At 39.1% G+C, this 20,560-nt stretch overlaps 1 protein-coding gene across 1 annotated transcript in view; it reads right to left on the bottom strand.

Moving 5' to 3' along the window:
• Positions 1-20,560, bottom strand: part of LOC138424570 (uncharacterized) — a 404,438-nt gene that overhangs the window by 191,699 nt on the left and 192,179 nt on the right. The window lies entirely within an intron of this gene.

Genomic DNA, 20,560 nt, shown 5'->3' with positions numbered 1-20,560 from the left:
AACCATATACTTTGATTATATTCCAGACACATTTGCTCACACTGTTTAAACTCATAAAACAGGATAATCATATCATATTAAATTTTATTTAAATTGTTTTAGGATTCTGGCTTGTAAGCTACCTTGGTAAAGTTATAAAAATAAGGGGAACAAAACTAAAGAGCTGTGTGCACCACAGCATCATTAAGTGATTTGGAAATGGGTTGTGGGATCATACATGGCTGAGACCAGAAAGGACTGTATGCAGCCAGTTCACCTGAGCATGGCTGTGCCGTGTTAATGGCAGCCCCTGTTCTGATTGGCCAGCACCTGACCCCAAGAAGTTGCCAAATATTACAAATATCATTCCTGATAACATCTAAAGCACTCATTTCACAGAATCTGGCCCATCCTGGGCAATTCCCATAATTCAGGAGCTACTAGTAGATACTAGCTACAAAGACACAATGATCCAGTGAGATAAAATTACTTTCCCACACTTCACATCTTATTAAGAGAAAAACAGTATTTGGACTTGAGCCTCATTTTACAATGCTCCTTTGGTGTGCCCATACACCCTCTGGCCTTGAAATTTGTTGCCATTTTTTGGTATAAACTGGCAATGCAACAACTGCATTTTGATACAGAGTGACAAAGGCTACTAAGCAGCTTGGGCTAATACTTTGATAATAGCAGAAAAGCTATAAATTACTATCATTCAAAAATACTCTCAAATATTTATTGAGTACATACAATGTGACAGGCACAGATACTTTACTTGTCTATTAACTTTAAACTTTTAAGCAATATTAACTTGTTTAATCTTTACAATAGCACTATTAAATAGATCAGCGAACTAAGTTGGACTGGAATGGGTGAATTTAACTCAGAAGACCATTATATCTACTACTGTGGGCAGGAATCCCTTAGAAGAAATGGAGTAGCCATCATAGTCAACAAAATAGTCTGAAATGCAGTACTTGGACGCAATCTCAAAAACGACAGAATTATCTCTGTTCATTTCCAAGACAAACCATTCAATATCATGGTAATCCAAGTCCATGCCCCAACCAGTAATGCTGAAGAAGCTGATGTTGAACAGTTCTATGAAGACCTACAAGACCTTTTAGAACTAACACCCAAAAAAGATGTCCTTTTCATGATAGGGGACTGGAATGCAAAAGTATGAAGTCAAGAAACACCTGGAGTAACAGGCAAATTTGGCCTTGGAGTACAGGGCCAAATGAAGCAAGGCAAAGGCTGATAGAGTTCTGCCAAGAGAACGCAGTGGTCATAGCAAACACCCTCTTCCAACAACACAAGATAAGAATCTACATGTGGACATCACCAGATGGTTGACACAGAAAAGAGATTGATTATATTCTTTGCAGCCAAAGATGGAGAACCTCTGTACAGTCAGCAAAAACAAGACTGGGAGTTGACTGTGGCTCAGATCATAAATTCCTATGCAGAGTTCCAAGGACTAGCAAGGAGAGATAACAAAGCCTTCCTCAGCGATCAATGCAAAGAAATAGAGGAAAACAACAGAATGGGAAAAACTAGAGATCTCTTCAAGAAAATTAGAGATCCCAAGGGAACATTTCATGCAACGATGGGCTCCATGAAGGACAGAAATGGTATGGACTGAACAGAAGCAGAAGATTTTAAGAAGAAGTGGCAAGAATACACAAAAAAACTGTACAAAAAAGATCTTCACGACCCAGATAATCACAATGGTGTGATCACTCACCTAGAGCCAGACATCCTGGAATGTGAAGTCAAGTGGGCCTTAGGAAGCATCACTACAAACAAAGCTAGTGGAGGTGATGGAATTCCAGTTGAGCTGTTTCAAATCCTGAAACATGATGCTGTGAAAGTGCTGCACTCAATATGCCAGCAAATTTGGAAAACTCTGCAGTGGTCACAGGACTGGAAAATGTCACTTTGCATTCCAATCCTAAAGAAAGGCAATGCCAATGAATGCTCAAACTATCACGCAATTGCACTCATCTCACACGCTAGTAAAGTAATGCTCAAAATTCTCCAAGCCAGGCTTCAGCAGTACATGAACTGTGAACTTCCAGATGTTCAAGCTGGTTTTACAAAAGGCAGAGGAACCAGAGATCAAATTGCCAACATCTGCTGGATCATCAAAAAAGCAAGAGAGTTCCAGAAAAAAACATCTATTTCCGCTTTATTGACTATGCCAAACCCTTTTACTGTGTGGAGCACAACAAACCTTGGAAAGTTTTGAAAGAGATGGGAATACCAGACCAACTGACCTGCCTCTTGAGAAACCTATATTCAGGTTAGGAAGCAACAGTTAGAACTGGACATGGAACAACAGACTGGTTCCAAATAGGAAAAGGAGTACGTCAAGGCTGTATATTGTCACCCTGCTTATTTAATGTCTATGTAGAGTACATCATGAGAAATGGCAGGCTGGAGGAAGGACAAGCTGGAATCAAGATTGCCAGGAGAAACATCAATAACCTCAGATATGCAGATGACACCACCCTTATGGCAGAAAGTGAAGAGGAACTAAAGAGCCTCTTGATGAAAGTGAAAGAGGAGAGTGAAAAAGTTGGCTTAAAGCTCAACATTCAGAAAACGAAGATCATGGCAACTGGTCCCATCACTTCATGGCAAATAGATGGGGAAACAGTGGAAACAGTGGCTGACTTAATTTTTCTGGGCTCCAAAATCACTGCAGATGGTGATTGCAGCCATGAAATTCAGTTCAGTTCAGTTCAGTTTAGTCACTCAGCCGTGTCTGACTCTTTGTGACCCCATGAATTGCAGCACGCCAGGCCTCCCGGTCCATCACCAACTCCCGGAGTTCACTCAGACTCATGTCCATCGAGTCCGTGATGCCATCCAGCCATCTCATCCTCTGTCGTCCCCTTCTCCTCCTGCCCCCAATCCCTCCCAGCATCAGGGTCTTTTCCAATGAGTCAACTCTTCACATGAGTTGGCCAAAGTACTGGAGTTTCAGCTTTAGCGAACTAAAATGGACTGGAATGGGTGAATTTAACTCAGATGACCATTATATCTACTACTGCAGGCAGGAATACCTTAGAAGAAATGAAGTAGCCATCATGGTCAACAAAAGAGTCCGAAATGCAGTACTTGGATGCAATCTCAAAAACAACAGAATGATCTCTGTTAATCTCCAAAGCAAACCATTCAATATCACCATAATCCAAGTCTATACCCCAACCAGAATGCTGAAGAAGCTGAAGTTGAACGGTTTTATGAAGACCTACGAGACCTTTTAGAACTAACACCCAAAAAAGATGTCCTTTTCATTATAGGGGACTGGAATGCAAAAGTATGTAGTCAAGAAACACCTGGAGTAACAGGCAAATTTGGCCTTGGAATGCGGAATGAAGCAGGGTAAAGACTAATAGAGTTTTGCCAAGAAAATGCACTGGTCATAGCAAACACCCTCTTCCAACAACACAAGGGAAGACTCTACACATGGACATCACCAGATGGTCAACACTGAAATCAGATTGATTATATTCTTTGCAGCCAAAGATGGAGAAGCTCTACACAGTCAACAAAAACAAGACCAGAAGCTGACTGTGGCTCAGATCATGAACTCCTTATTACCAAATTCAGACTTCAATTGAAGAAAGTAGGGAAAACCGCTAGATCATTCAGGTATGACCTAAATCAAATCCCTTATGATTATACGGTGGAAGTGAGAAATAGATATAACGGCCTAGATCTGATAGATAGAGTGCCTGATGAACTGTGGAATGAGGTTCATGACATTGTACAGGAGACAGGGATCAAGACCATCCACATTAAAAAGAAATGCAAAAAAGCAAAATGGCTGTCTGGAGAGGCCTTACAAATAGCTGTGAAGAGAAGAGAGGCAAAAAGCAAAGGAGAAAAGGAAAGATATAAGCATCTTAATGCAGAGTTCCAGAGAATAGCAAGAAGAGATAAGAAAGCCTTCTTCAGCGATCAGTGCAAAGAAATAGAGGAAAAGAACACAATGGGAGAAACTAGAGATCTCTTCAAGAAAATTAGAGATACCAAGAGAATATTTTATGCAAAGATGGGCTCCATGAAGGACAGAAATGGTCTGGACCTAACAGAAGCAGAAGATATTAAGAAGAGGTGGCAAGAATATACAGAAGAACTGTACAAAAAAGATCTTCATGACCCGGATAATCACGATGCTGTGATCACTCACCTAGGGCCAGACATCCTTGAATGTGAAGTCAAGTGGGCCTTAGAAAGCATCACTATGAACAAAGCTAGTGGAGGTGATGGAATTCCAGTGGAGCTATTTCAAATCCTAAAAGATGATGCTGTGAAAGTGCTGCACTCAACATGCCAGCAAATTTGGAAAACTCAGTAGTGGCCACAGAACTAGAAAAGTCAGTTTTCATCCCAATCCCAATTAAAGGCAATGCCAAAGAATGCTCAAACTACCACACAATTGCACTCATCTTATGTGCTAGTCAAGTAATGCTCAAAATTCTCCAAGCCAGGCTTCAGCAATATGTGAACCGTGAACTTCCTGATGTTCAAGCTGGTTTTAGAAAAGGCAGAGGAACCAGAGATCAAATTGCCAACATCCGCTGGATCGTGGAAAAAGCAAGAGAGTTCCAGAAAAACATCTATTTCTGCTTTACTGACTATGCCACAGCCATGAAATTAGGAGACACTTACCCCTTGGAAGGAAAGTTATGACCAACCTAGACAGCATATTGAAAAGCAGAGACACTAATTTGTCAACAAAGGTTCGTCCAGTCAAGGCTATGGTTTTTCCAGTGGTCATGAATGGATGTGAGAGTTGGACTGTAAAGAAAACTGAGCACCGAATAACTATAGCTTTTGAACTGTGGTGTTGGAGAAGACTCTTGAGAGTCCCTTGGACTGCAAGGAGATCCAACCAGTCCATCCTAAAGATCATACCTGGGTGTTCATTGGTAGGACTGATGTTGAAGCTGAAACTCCAATACATTAGCCACCTGATGCAAAGAGGTGACTCATTTGAAAGACCCTGATGCTGGGAAAGATTGAGGCAGGAAGAGAAGGGAACAACAGAGGATGAGATGTTTGGATGGCATCACCAACTCAATGAACATGGGTTTGGGTGAACTCCGGGAGTTGGTGATGGACAGGGAGTCCTGGCATGCTTCAGTTCATGGCGTTGCAAAGAGTCGGACACAACTGAGTGACTGAACTGAATTAAATAGTTATGATTACTCATTCCATTTAATGCATGGAAGAACTGAGGAACAGAGATTGAGTAATTTGCTATGGAGATGACTTCTAAGATGGCCCCAACTGGTGTTCACACTCTGTGTCATTGCTTTCCTTTGGAAGGCTTGACCTAATGACTCACCTCAAATAGAATACAGAGAAAAAAAGTAGCGGGATGTCACATTCATGGCTAGATTACAAAAGCCTGTGACATTTGACTTACTAGCAGATTCATTCTGCTGCCTTTGATTGCTGCTCTGTTGGAAATGCCCTTAGGACGAGGAACTGAGAGCAGTCTCCAGCCAATAGCCAGCAGGTAATATAGGCTTTCAATCCAACAGTTCTCAAGGAACAGAGTCTTGCCAAAAAACCACCTGAGTGAACTTGGAAGTGTATCCCTCCCCAGTGGAGCTTCAGATGAGATCCCAGACCTTGGGCCAATGCCTTGACTGCCGTCTTTGAGAGACTATGAAGCAGACCACGCAACTAAGATGTTCCTCAATTCCTGATCCACCAAAACTATGAGATAATATATGTTGTTTTGAGTCACTCATTTTAGGGTAGTTTGTTATGAAGCAAAAGATAACTAACACACTTTTCCAAGATTACATAACTGGTATAGTTCTTGGGAGTAGAACCCAAGAAGCTTGGCTCCTAAATCTATGCTTTTAACCACTGTTACTATCTCTCAAAAGGTACCCCACATTCTTCACTGACATCATTGTCACCATCATCACCGTCATCATCACTACTACTACATGGCAAATACTAACAAAGTGCTTTATGTAAATAATTTAATGTAATCCTCAAAATGAGTCTTCGGTATATATATCTGAAAATATAAAAACACTGATTTGAAAAGATACATGCACCCCAGTGTTCATAGCTGCTGCTGCTGCTGCTGCTAAGTCGCTTCAGTTGTGTCCGACTCTGTGCGACCCCATAGACGGCAGCTCACCAGGCTCCCCCGTCCCTGGGATTCTCCAGGCAAGAACACTGGAGTGGGTTGCCATTTCCTTCTCCAATGCATGAAAGTGAAAAGTGAAAGTAAAGTTGCTCAGTCATGTCCGACTCTTTGTGACCCCATGGACTGCAGCCTACCAAGCTCCTCCATCTATGGGATTCTCCAGGCAAGAGTACTGGAGTGGGTTGCCATTGCCTTCTCCGAATGTTCCTAGAAGCATTATCTAAAATTACCAAGACATGGGAACAACCTAAGTGTCCGTCAATGGGTGAATGGATAAGGAAGATGTAAATTGTGTATGCGCATGTGCATATATATGTATATATATATAATGGAATACTGCTAAACCATGAAAAAGAACAAAATTTTATCATATAGATGGACTTTAAGGATATTAAGTAAAATAAGTCAGAAAAAGATAAATATAATATGATAGAACTCATACATAGAGTCTAAAAAAATACAACAAACTTGTGAATATAACACAAAAGAAGCAGACTCATAGATGTAGAGAATGAACTTGTTATCAGTGGGAAGTGAGGAGGAGCTACATAAGGGTGGGAAGTGGGAGGCACCAACTACTGGGTGAAGATGGGCTCAAGGATGTATTATACAACCTGGAGAATACAGCCAATATTTTGTAATAAATGTAAATGGGAAGTAACTCTAAAGGTTGTATAAAAATTTAAAAAGTTTTAAATGAACCTGTGGTTCAAACTTTATAATTAAAAAAAAAAATGAACCTCAGATAATATAAGCAGTTCATCTAGGACCACATAGAATATTCAAAACTTGGCCCAGCTGAGTCCAAAACCAATGCTTTTCCCTCTAAACTTTGCTGCTTTTCTGTAACAAAGAACTGTATCTAACCAGTTAATTATGCCCTGATAAATAATTTTTTTACAACATTGGAAAAAATGTATAACAGTTTTTAGTAAATCATTGATAACAAACTCTAATTGCAGCAGATTTTTCTAACTCTACCATAGTTAACAATTCCATTAAAATTATTGGATGAGGGATGTATCGAGTGCCATGGTAAACTGGAAGCAAAAGAGAACAAAGCATGAACTGATGTCCACGAGCATATCAGTGGTGTAATACCATTTCCTTCAAAAATAAAAGTCATAAAACCTAAATCTAATATAATAACTTGCATTGCATACAAAATCTTGACTGATTCTTTAAAGTACACTAGATAAGGAAGCTCACTTGTCACAACATTATGGTCTGACCATCTTAGCCCTATTTTCAGCTTAAACCTCTTACACAGACACCATCTATGAAACTCAAGTCTGATTATATCATACCAAGACATGAAATCAGAGACCTAGATTTCTGCTTCTAGATTGAACACATTGCTTACCAAAACACAAAAAATTTTGAAGGAGAATAGAGGAACGAGGGAGGAAAGGAGAGATGGGAGTATAAAGAATGAAGGAAAGAAAAAGGGAAGAGGGGAGGAGAGAAAGCAAGAAGAGATTTCACCCTTCAGTCTTGCAATGAACCCTTAAATTCACTGAAATATTCTATCATACTTGAGTCACATAGTATCCTGACACATTTTATAACAAAGTTCCCCTGCAAATTAAACAGAAAGAAACCAGAAATGGGTACAAGACATGAAGTATTCTACCATAAACTACACCCTCTGCTCTTTTCTGCATCCAGTTCACATGGCCTTAAGATCCCTTCCAATTTTTCCCTGAAAGTTTTGAGTTTCCAAACTATAATTTTAAAAGTACCACACGTACTTTTTAAGGGCGACTAAGAACTCTGCTAAGTCTGATGTGCTTCTGCTGGGGGAAGCAATGGAATAATTAACTGCAATGGATTATAATGATCCCAGTCACGTTCTTTACAAAATTTGCAGGGTTACCTAGGAAGACATGGCATGCACAAGACCGCCTAGATAATGGAGGAACCAGTAAGCATCATTTAAAATAGTCCTGAGTTCACAGTGTAGATGGGATATTGGCATGGTCCCATCTACTGTCACTTCATTAACCATCAGTTTGGGGGTTGCTTCTATTTCTGTTTTAAGTCTCTGACCTGCTTTTTGGTAGGCCAGCATCACTGCTGTAGTCTTGACAGAGTCCTTCAGACTTCAGCTGTCGGCCTTCATCTTCCAAGCTCACACCCTCTTGTCCCTAATTGCATCAGAGTGAGGGAAAAGGAAAATGACCTCAATGGTATTTATTTGGCTTAGCAGGATGAAGACTTGGCTGGAAGAGGAGGTGGTGGGCTTGCTGCTCTTAATTCCAAGGGGAAGCCTTGAAAGCTGCGAGGAAGCCTGCCTCCCTCTTATTGCTTAGGTATCAATAAGCAGTTGAGAAGGTTAAACTGCAACTTTGCCACTTTTTAGTGTGTGATTATGCTTTTCATTTTCTTTGTAATTTTCCCACAGCTGACTGTTGAAAACAATGTGCCTAGTGCTGTGTAATGTTAGAGAATGTAAATATTAGTGCTGACTACTTCTTGTTTCCAATCCCTCTCAAAACCTCAGGGCTGTTAAATCCCTAAATGCCTCTCTCCTCCCAAGCATCCCTTGCTCATTCTCCACAAAGTGCCTTTTATGCCTTTTAGTTACAAACACTATTAAATGGCATCTTTTAAAACTTATTTGGATGGAAAGCTTTATAAAATAGACTATGACCTTTTACCCAAGGATGCCCTAGGGACTGTTAAGGTGTGTAGAACTGTCTGCCCCTTCACTAAATGGTCCCAGACGGCTATACTTTTCCAGTTCTTATGTCTGTTTTCTATTATTTTCTGCCTTCTCTCTGCTATCAACTCATTGTGCCTACTTCATTTCCCACAAATTCTGACCCACAAGATATGTCTCCTACAATTCAATTCTTATTTTTGGGAATCAGAAATAGCTAGCATCTTTGCCATCCCTGTTCACTTTCTGACCCAAGAGTTTAAAGTTCACACAGTGAGAGTCTTTAATAAGTATTCCATGTCATTGAAGAAACACGGTAGTTTAGGATACAAAAGCTAGTCACTCTAGGATTAAAAACAGTATATTTATAATGATAGTCACCATCTACATTTAGCATTTTATTTCAAAAATTAATTTTTTTTTTAACTCAGAGTTCTGAAAACAGCTGGATTCATTGGAGGTAGTTTTTCCTGTAGTCACATCTACCCAACTTTATTGAATTTCCTTTCCTTAATGAATCATGAGGGTTGAGTTAAATGTTAAATATTGGTGTTTATATAAGGAACATGCTTGTTTGCTTTTTCTTCAATTAAGGAAAAGCTGGTTGACCTTTGTGCCACTGAGTCTTGTGGTTGTTAACTACATGACTTTCCCATTTAACAAGCCTTTCTGGTAAGACCCACCACACCATCTCATATACACAGTCGGCTATCCACTAGGTGGCATCACAAAAGAACCTATGCCCCAGAAACTAGAAACTAGAAACTGGAAAAGTAGGAAACGTCTTATCATGAGGCTGAGGGGTGCTTTTGACTGCTCAAATGTACACATTAGAAACTTGGGGATGATGAAAGTTTACTTCAAACACTCAGAATTGGAAGGCAACTCAGAATAATCTAAGCAATCCAGCTGCACATAGAACCATCTGGGAGGTCTGTTTTTATCCCTTTTGCCCCTCTTCACCCACTCCCTAACCCCCATCTCTGTGGCAAAACCCCATTTTTCTCTATAAGCTTGGAGTTTTATTTTATTCCACATACGAAAAAGATCATATGGGATTTGTCTGTCTGACTCATTGCACTTAGTATAATGCTCCCAAGGGTTATCCATGTTGTTACAAACAGTGAAAGTTCATTCTTTACATTGCTGAATAATATTCCATTGACTTTCTTTATTCATTCATCCACCAATGGACATTTGGGCTGTTTCCATATCTTGGCTATTATAAATAGTGCTGCAAGGAACACGAGAGTAAACGTCTCTTTTCATGTTAATGTTTTCATTTTCTTCAGAGAAGTACTCAGAGTAGAATTGCTGGATAATATGGTAGTTCTATTTTTAATTTTTGAGGAAACTTTGTAGTGTTTTTCATAGTTATTGCTCCAATTTACATTCTCATTAGCAGTGCGCAAGGGTTTCCTTTTCTCCTCATCACTGGCAACACTTCTTATCTTTTTGATAATAGTCATTCTGACAGGTGTGAGTTGATACCTCATTGTGGTTTTGACTTTCATCTTTCTGATATTTAATGATATTGAACATCTTTTCATATGTCTGTGAGTTATTTATATGTCTTCTTTGGGAAAGTCTATTCAGGTCTTCTGTCCATTTTTTAATTGGATTGCTTTTGTTTTGTGTCTTTGCTGTTTAGTTGAGTGAATTCTTTACGTATTTTGGATATTAACCTCTTGTCAGATATATAATTTGCACATATTTTCTCCCACCCATCCCCAAAGCAAAGTAGATTGCTTTTTATTCTGTTGATAGTTTTCTTTGCTGTGCAGAAGCTTTATAGTTTGATGTAATCTTCTTCAATTTTACTCTTGTTGCTTTTTCTTTTGATGCCAGATTCAAAAAATCATCACCAAGATTTACGCCAAGGAGCTTACCACCTATGTTTTCTCCTAGTGATTTTATGGTTTTTAGTCTCATGTTCAAGTCTTTAATCCGTTTTGAGTTAATTTTTGTGTATGATATAAGCTAGTGGTCCAGTTTCATTCCTTTGTATGTGATTGTCCAGTTTCCAAGCACAATTTACTGAATGAACTATACCTTCCTCATTGTATATTCTTGGCTTTGTCATAAATTTATTGACAGTATATTTTGGGTTTTTTCTGGGCTCTTTATTTTGTTCCACTGACCTATGTGTCTGTTTTTATTGTTTTAATTATTATAGTTTTATAATAGAGTTTGAAATTAGTTTGTATGATGCTTCCAGCGTTGTTATTCTTTCTCAAGAATGCTTTGGCCATCTGGAATCTTTTATGGTTCTAAACAAATTTTAGGATTATTTGTTCCATTCCTGTGAATAATGTCGTTAGAATTTTGATGAGGATTGAATTTAAATTGTAGAGTGCTTTGGATAGTAGGGTCATTTTAACACTATTAATTCCTTAAATTCAAGAGCATGGACTATCTTTCCACTTATTCATGTCTTCTACAATCTCTTCCCTTAAAGTCTCAAAGTTTTGAGTATGCAGGTATTTCATCTTCTTAGTTACATCTCTTCCTTGGTACTTCTATTCTTTTTGGTGTAGTTGTAAATGAGATAGTTTTCTTAATTTCTTTTGCTGATAGTTTGTTATTAATGTGTAGAAATGCAGAAGATTTTTTGTGTGTTGGTTTTATACTCTGTAACATTACTGAATTTGTTTATAAGTCTAATAGTTTTTTGATGGAGATATTAGGGCTCTCTTTATATAGTCTCATATCATCTGCAAATAGTGACAATTTTACTTCTTCCCTTCCAGTTTGGATACCTTTTAATTCTTCTGGCCTATTGTTCTGGGTAGGACTTCCAATAGTATCTTGAATAATAGTGGTGAGAATGAGAATCCTTGTCTTATTTCTGATTTTTAAAAGAAAAGGTGAGATTTTTGCTATTGAGTATAACATTAGCTGTATGCTTGTCATATGTGGCCTTTATCATACTGAGGTACATTCACTCTATACTCACTTTGTTGAGAGGTTTCTTTTTTTTCTTTATCACAAAAGGATTTTGAATTTTGTTGAATCCTTTTTCTGCATCTATTGAGATGATCATATTATTTGTGTCCATTTTTTTAATGTGGTATATCGCATTGACTGACTTGCAGATATTGAACTAGGCTTGCATCCCTGGGATAAATCCCATTTGATCGTGATGTTTGATGCTTTTAACGCACTGTTGAATTCAGTTTGCTAGTGTCTTATTGAGGATTTTTGCATCTGTGTTCATCAGGGATATGAATCTACAATTCACTTTTGTTGTGGCATCCTTGTCCAGTTTTTATATGAGGGTAATGCAGGCCTCATAAAGTGAATCTGAAAGAGTTCCCTCCTTTTCTCTTCTTTTTTTTTAGAGTTTAAGAAAGGGTTAAATTAATTCTTATATTTGAATGTTTGGTAAAATTTGCCAGTGAAGCCTTCTGGTCCTGGACTTCTGTTGGTTGGGAGATTTTTCATTACTGATTCAATCTTCTTACTAGTAATCAGTCTGTCCAAATTTTCTATTCTTCATGGTTCAGTATGATTCAGCTGTATGTTTCTAAGAATTCATCAGTTTCCTCTCAGTTCAGTTCAGTGCAGTCACTCAGTTGTGTTCGACTCTTTGCAACCCCATGAATTGCAGCACGCCAGGCCTCCCTGTCCATCACCAACTCCCGGAGTTCACTCAGACTCATGTCCATCGAGTCAGCGATGCCATCCAGGATCTCACACTGTGTCGTCCTCTTCTCCTCCTGCCCCCAATCCCTCCCAGCATCAGAGTCTTTTCCAATGAGTCAACTCTTCATATGAGGTGGCCAAAGTCCTGGAGTTTCAGCTTTATCATCATTCCTTCCAAGGAAATCCCAGGGCTGATCTCCTTCAGAATGGACTGGTTGGATCTCCTTGCAGTCCAGGGGATTCTCAAGAGTCTTCTCCAACACCACATTCCAAAAGCATCAATTCTTCAGTGCTCAGCTTTCTTCACAGTCCAACTCTCACATCCATACATGACCACAGGAAAAACCATAGCCTTGACTAGACAAACCTTTGTTGGCAAAGTAATGTCTCTGCTTTTGAACATACTGTCTAGGTTGGTCATAATTTTCCTTCCAAGGAGTAAGCATCTTTAACTTCATGGCTGCAGTCACCATCTGCAGTGATTTTGGAGCCCAAAAAAATAAAGTCTGACACTGTTTCCACTGCTCCCCCATCTATTTCCCATGAAGTGATGGGACCAGATGCCATGATCTTCGTTTTCTGAATGTTGAGCTTTAAGCCAACTTTTTCATTCTCCTCTTTCACTTTCATCAAGTGGCTTTTTAGTTCCTCTGCACTTTCTGCCATAAGGGTGGTGTCATCTGCATAGCTGAGGTTATTGATGTTTCTCCTGGCAATCTTGATTCCAGCTTGTCCTTCCTCCAGCCTGGCGTTTCTCATGATGTACTCTGCATATAAGTTAAATAATCAGGGTGACAATATACAGCCTTGACGTACTCCTTTTCCTATTTGGAACCAGTCTGTTGTTCCATGTCCAGTTCCAACTGTTGCTTCCTGACCTGCATAAAGGTTTCTCAAGAGGCAGGTCAGGTGGTCTGGTATTCCCATCTCTTTCAGAATTTTCCACAGTTTATTCTGACCCACACAAAGGCTTTGGCATAGTCAGTAAAGCAGAAATAGATGTTTTGGCATGTAATTGTTCATAGTAGACTCTTGTTATCCTTTGTATTTCTGTGTTATCACTTTTTATATCTCCTTTTTAATTCCTGACTTCATTCATTTGAATTCTGTTTTTTCTTGGTGAGTCTAGCTAAAAGTTTTTCAACTTCGTGTATCTTTTCAAAGAATCATCTGTAACTTTCATTGGTCTTTTCAGTTGTCTTTTTAGTCTTTATTTTATTTATTTCTGCTTTAATTTTAGGCTGCGTTTATTCCTCTTTTTCTTGTTTCTGGAGGTTATTTGAGATTTTTCTGATTTCATAAGGTAGACACTTATCACTATGAATTTTTCTTTTAGAACTCCTTTTGTTGCAACCAACAAATTTGGTGGTATTTCCATTTTCGCTTGTCTCATAGTGTTTTTTAATTCTCTTTTAATTTCTTCTTTGGCCTATTGGTTCTTCAGCAGCATGTTGTTTAATTTCACATGACTTACAAAGTCCTTCATGATCCAACCTCTGTAGCAATCTCTCTGACCTCTCCCTTTGTGTACTTGATACTGGTGCTATTCAAAGTGAGGGCCGCAGGCTGACAGCATCAGCGTTATCTGGGAGCTTATTAGAAATTCAGGATCTCAGATCCCACCTAGACTTTTAGAATCAGAATCTGCATTTTAATGCATTTATGTGCACATATGGTTTGAGAAGCACTACTCTGCAACATATTAGCTCGGGTCTAACTTTTGACCATTCAAAAATATTATTTCTTCTTCCTGAGATATTCTTCCTAGCCTCACACCTCAACATCTTTCCTGACTAACATATTTTGATGGCTATATAGATGTCATTTCCTAGAGAAAGCCTCCTGCAATGTCTCATGACCAAGCTAAGTAACTCCTCAAATATACCTTTCTTATAACTTCTACATAATTTCATAATCAAGTTTGTGTAATTAGTTTCTAAAGAAACATCTTCTCTATGGTTACATCCTCAGTTTCCTAAACATAGTAGATTATCAATAAGCATCTGCTGAATTAAGGTTAAATAAAGAATATTGTGCTTCCCTGGTGTTTCAGTTGGTTAAAAAAAAAAAAAAAAAAAAACTGCCTGCAATGCAGGAGACCTGGGTTCAATTCCCGGGTCAGGAAGATCCTCTGGAGAAGGACATGGAAACCCACTCCAATATTCTTGCTTAGGAAATCCTATGGACAGAGGAGCCTGGCAGCCTGTTGCAAGAGTCAGACATGACTTGGCAACTAAATCACCAATGCCACACAAATAGTAGGTACTAATTAAATATAAGTGCCAAACCTCTCACCAAAATCCAAATGTGCTATGATCCTAGCCCCCCGACAAAGTGAGACTAAAGACTCTCTTACAAGAGAAAATGAGATTAGACTACTGTTATTTGTTTTTCATAAGCTATTGCTGGACCCTAATGATAATCTGTTCCCTTTCTCGATGTTCAAACTCCAAGTCTGGATGAGCTTACAGATTCAGACATTAAAACATAAAGCGGCCATGGAATTCATGTGATTCAATCTCAGTCCATAGCTGAGAAACCTAAGAGCCAGAGGTTAGCTTTCATAGGGAAATTATTGCTATTGTTTTTTCCTAAGTCGTGTCTGACACTTTGTGACCCCATGGACTGTAGCCCATCAAGCTCCTCAGTCCATAGGATTCTCCATGCAAGAATACTGCAGTGGGTTGACATTTCCTTCTCCAGTGATCAAACCTGCATCTCCTGCACTGGCAGGCAGATTCTTTACCCCTAAGGCACTAGGGAGGCCCTCACAGGAAACAATAGAGAAGTATAACAAGTTTTCACTCAAGTCCACAAGTCCTCCTCCTTTTGAGACGACATATATTTTTTTTAATTCTTAGTCTCTTCATATCCCTGATGCCACTCACAATTCCTCCAACCTACTCAAGAGTCTCTCTGTTCCCTAAAACTTATTTAGTCCCACTATAGATATTTCAATTCATTATTAGCACTCAAAATCATCTCCTCATAGTTTATTACATACTTTGCCTTCAAATACCTTAAAGTGAGATCTAATCATACTTGCTGGGTAATAAGTTTCATAAAGGGGAGGATGTAAGTTAAAAAAAAATTAAGGAACACTAACATTAAATTTTCTTCCCATGTCAGCAGGTTTGTGTTTTCTTTCTTACACTCTTCACTCTGGATATGGCTTAAGGACTTATTTTTGTCATCTCCGACATTTTGACAATCATCTTCTATATATTTGCTGTTCAATAAGGTAGCCAACCAGCCACATTTGACTATAATTCACTTGAAACATGGCAAGTGCAAACTGAGATATGCTGTAAGTCTAAAATACACCCTCAATTTTGAGAATTTGATGAAGAAAAGAATGCAAATATCTGATTAGTAATTTTTTATATTGGTAACATGTTGAAATTATCATTTGTTTGATATGTTGGGTTAAATAAAATGTTATTAAAGTTAATCATCCTCTTTCTTTTTTATTTTTTAATGTGGTTACTACAAAATTTTAAATTGTAAGTGGGATTCACATTGCATTTCTATTGAACAGTGTTATTCTAGGCTTTAGTCGTCAAGAATGTCCTCTCAGTTTTATATTCTTTCAAAAAAGCTTTCCTTGGTAATACATCCTTCCAAGTTTTGTGAAAATTCTACTGAATAGGATTCAGTTAGGAGCTTCCACTGTTGCCACACTCACTTCCCCCCTCACTTAATTTTTCATTAGCATCCTTTGCTTGGGGTTTATTGGAAATTCATTTTGAAATGCACCCCCCTCCTCAATTTCTCAAGTCGTTTTCCCTTGGCTTGATAATGAAATATCATTACCAAGAATCACACAATAATGCAAATAATGTTGATCATTTGTTGAGGTATTACTATGTGCCAGGCACTGTGATAAGGTACTTTACATACCTTATCTCAGTATTTATAACAACTAAATAAGGTACCTGTTATGATGTCCATCATACAGATAAGAAAATTGATGCTCAATGAGATTATGGTAAAGACTGTCTAACTCTTCCCCAACACCTTTCTCTTTCCTTCTCGGCTCATAGCAATGCTCTCTTTCCCAATTGTGACAACCAAAAGTGTCCTCAGATGTTGCCAAGCGTCCCCTACAAGGCAAAATTGCTCTCCCTCCTGCTGTTGAGAACCACTGGTGTAGAACTAGAAATTATTTTTTCCTTTAAATTCAGGGGATGGAACTTTTGGCAGCTTGTGTCAAGGTTTTTCCACTACACTCTTTAGGCAAATGAGACTTCTTGCATATACCCAATAGTTTGCAATCTGCCCTCTTTGTCCCAATGCCAGCTCAGTCTCTATCTAGTGTCCACAAATTTTTTCTGGCTGATGAGTCCATATAAACAATCCCTCAACAGACTCATACCACTGTTGTTTTTTCTTTTCCGAAACACTCTCTGGGAATATTGCTAGTCCAAAAATCATAATTGTAAATGATTTTCCTGCCATGTACGCAGGCATCTTTATCTCAGGGGCAAGAACCAGTCCAGAGATCTTTTGGTTTACAAAAGCCCTAGATTTCCAATGATATGTAGAAGAAAAAGTCAAGAGACACCTTTGTTAAAAAAATAAAATCCTCTCAACAGGCATAGATGGAAATGTATTCATTGTGTTTAGCTCAAGACTTAATCACCCAATCCTTTTATTTACCCACTTTCTCAAAAATTAGGTGGTTACAAAAGAAAAATAATTCAGTGCTCACTCAAATGACTTGGAAACCAGCTAGAATCTATTTCTCAGTCTTTTACATAATAATTACTGTTTTGGAATGCATAGTACCTGTGTCTATTTCCCATAATGCATAACTTTTTTCTACTCTCAGTTGAGTCTTGGAGACCAGCCACCTGACCCACGAACAGATCTCTTGTTCAAGTCCCTTGCCTAAGAATCATATCAACATGAACTTTCATTGGCAAGTACAGCACTCTTTCCACTGACAACACAATATCACAGTCTGGTTAACATTGCTCTAAGCTCCACAAAGCAAGAATCGTCATGTGTATGTGTATGTTCATGTGGGTGTGCACACATGTGTAAGTATATTAAAATACTGACTTTTTAATAGTAAGTTTGGAGTCGTATCTCCTTTGTTGTTTTTGATTCCTAAGATATTCAGCATAGACAAAGAGGAATCATTTTCTTTCCCCTACTCCCTTTCAAATCAGGTACAGTTTAGAAGAAAAGAAATGATTTTTAGACCATTTATTTTTCAGTAATAAGGACAAACAGGGAAAGGTCTCCTGCTGCTTTATGTAGAATTATTTTAAGGCTGTTAAGTTAGTCTATCTAACTTTAATCAGGTGCAGACAAGAGCTTGCTGATCTGTACATTCTGAAATTTCACTGCTCCTACACAAACTCACAGGCTAAAAACAAGGAAGCCTGACACTTGGAGGGCTGTGCTGTTTGACAAACCAGATTAATAATGAATGAACCCATCTTGTATAATCAGGAAGGGGAGAAATGCTACAAATTAGGAATAAGCATGTTCTTCATTACAGGTGGCAGCAGGATGCTGCTTAGGGTATCACTGATGCTCAGATTAGCTGTGGGGCACACAATCCACTTGCTGCCTCTCACTGCTCCTTACTTTCCTCTTGAGAGTCTCCTTCTTCAGGGATTTGCAAAATGAGAAATCCTCAAAACTCAAACTTGGGAGATGGATTTGCACCACATGAGAATGACAACTGATTATTCATCTATGGTGTACAGATATTGTAAATAGGTTACATTTCCTTCTTAAATTAAGTTAAAGTTCTCATATTTCTTATACAAATCAGAACAAAATTATGCCAAGATGGGGATTTTTGCAAGATTTCTGGTATTCTCAAGAGATGCTTACTCTGAATATCATGTGCTTTCAGAGAAAATGAGCTGGAATCTCAGAATCAGGGGAAACTTGCTGGTGTTTTGTATGGTTGGAGTTTGTTTTGTTTTCATATGTGCTATCAAGAACTAGCCCTGGAATTAATGTTAGAGTTGTGTGTGTGTGTGTGTGTGTGTGTGTGCAAAATCAAAACAGGTACAGAAATGAAACAGAATGAAAGATCTCAGGAAAGGTACAAGAGAAAGCCAGGTAGCATCACCTCATTGACCAATCATGAAAATGCCTTGCAAAGAGTGGACAGCCTATACATGTCAGCACCACAATATCTCATCAAATATCACTGATTCAAGAATGGTCCTGGGGGCTAAAATAAACTGACAACCTGCCTAGATCTCCAGTGCAGGATGGGTGTGAGGGAAATAATTCCACTAATTTGTGTCTCTAACCTGTTTACTTGCCATGGTTTCATAAGCATCATCTTGGTTCTCCTATGCTATTAAGTTTCCTTTGCTGAGGTGAGGGTAAATTGAGGTCAGTCTCAGTGGCCTATCAGAGGGAAGTCCATAGCCTTAAATCAATGGAGAGAAAAAGCATGGAAGTTTCATGCCTACTTTTTGAGAAAGGTCTATGCTGGGTCAAGTTAAGGACTAATTGGTATAACTAATGTGATAGTTTCAGGTCACAATAAAACATGCTGACTAGTAGGTAGACACTGTTCAGACATTAAAAAAAACAGTAGCCCCTTATTTGCCCACCTATTGCCATCTAATATGTAGATGAGAGTATAATTTTGGGTCTGGGGACCTTGACAAAGGCCAGTCAAAATGAGGACACATCTACAACAGCTGATAGATTAGGGGATCAGAGGGTTTGAGGGATGGAAGATTTCAAGAAAGAGATCATATATATGACAGCAGTGAAGTTTTACAAGAACAAAAAGTGGTCACCCTAGTTAGGGTAGCTGAACTGTGGTTGATATATGCTCAGGGATAAGGGCAGGTCTATGGAGAAGCCCCAAGTCACACTGACCTGCATTCATTCATGTGGCCCATGCTGCCGATGTTTCTTGCACAGCCCTCAGAAGTAGCTATCACTGAGCTATGGTTTCCAAAAAACACACTTGGGGTAAGCAGAATACTGCAAGGTGTTCATGCCCATAATTCCCAGAACCTGTGACTAGGTTATATTACATGGAAAAGAAGAATTAAGTTTGCAGATGGAATTAAGGATTCAGCTGAACTTGAGATAGATAGGTTATTTCAGATTCTCCATGTGACCCCATGTAATCACGTGAGTCCTTGTAAGTGGAAACAAGGCAGAAGAGAAAGAACCAGAAAGATGGTAGAGACTTGACAAGCCATTACTGGCTTGGAGATGGAAGAGGGCCATGAGCCAAAGAATGTTGGCAGCCTCTAGAAGCTGGAGAAGAAAACAAAACTGATTCTCCCCAGAGCCTCCTGCCAGCACCTTGATGCTAACCCCATGGACCCATTTCACACTTCCGTGCTCTGGATCTATAAGTCAATACATTTGGGTTGTTTTAAGCTTCTAAATTTATAGTAATTTGTTACAGCAGCAATAAAAAAAAAACAAATAAATTACCCCTCCAAAATAACTTTGTAACATATTCTGAAATATGTTTGGAACGTGTATTAGAGGGAATGGTGCGAGCAAGATGGGCCTCATGACAAAACTTCAAATGGGTTGGGGGCAGGGGGAAGCGAGGAAGAGTGTACATGATGTTTGTCACTGGCTTTTGTTCCCAATCTAGGCCCCTGGGGAGGAGTTCTTGGGGGGTGGCTACAAAGAAATCATTGAAATAATTGTTTTCAATAAAACCACCGTAAAGCTGCAGGCACAAAGAAGTGTTGCTTTGGATCCCTGCTAGCAGAGTGTAACACAGGAGGGCACATGGACTGCCTACTTTGTGCTCCAGCCATGGAGGGAACTGCAAACAGCTGTGGAGCCTCAAGAATGCTGCAGTGACTTGGGCCATGGTGCCCAGTGTTTGTGGGTGGATAGAGGGAAGAGCTGGAGAAGGCAATGGCACCCCACTCCGGTACTCTGGCCTGGAAAATCCCATGGACGGAGGAGCCTGGTAGGCTGCCGTCCATGGGTTTGCTGAGTCCGGCAGGACTTAGTGACTCCACTTTCACTTTTCACTTTCATGCATTGGAGAAGGAAATGGCAACCCACTCCAGTATTCTTGCCTGGAGAATCCCAGGGGCAGTGGAGCCTAGGGGGTT

Source organism: Ovis canadensis, chromosome 1 (genome assembly GCF_042477335.2).
Source record: "Ovis canadensis isolate MfBH-ARS-UI-01 breed Bighorn chromosome 1, ARS-UI_OviCan_v2, whole genome shotgun sequence".
Taxonomy (NCBI): domain Eukaryota; kingdom Metazoa; phylum Chordata; class Mammalia; order Artiodactyla; family Bovidae; genus Ovis; species Ovis canadensis.
The sequence above is the reverse complement of the archived record's forward strand: the minus strand, read 5'-3'. Positions and strand labels throughout refer to the sequence as shown.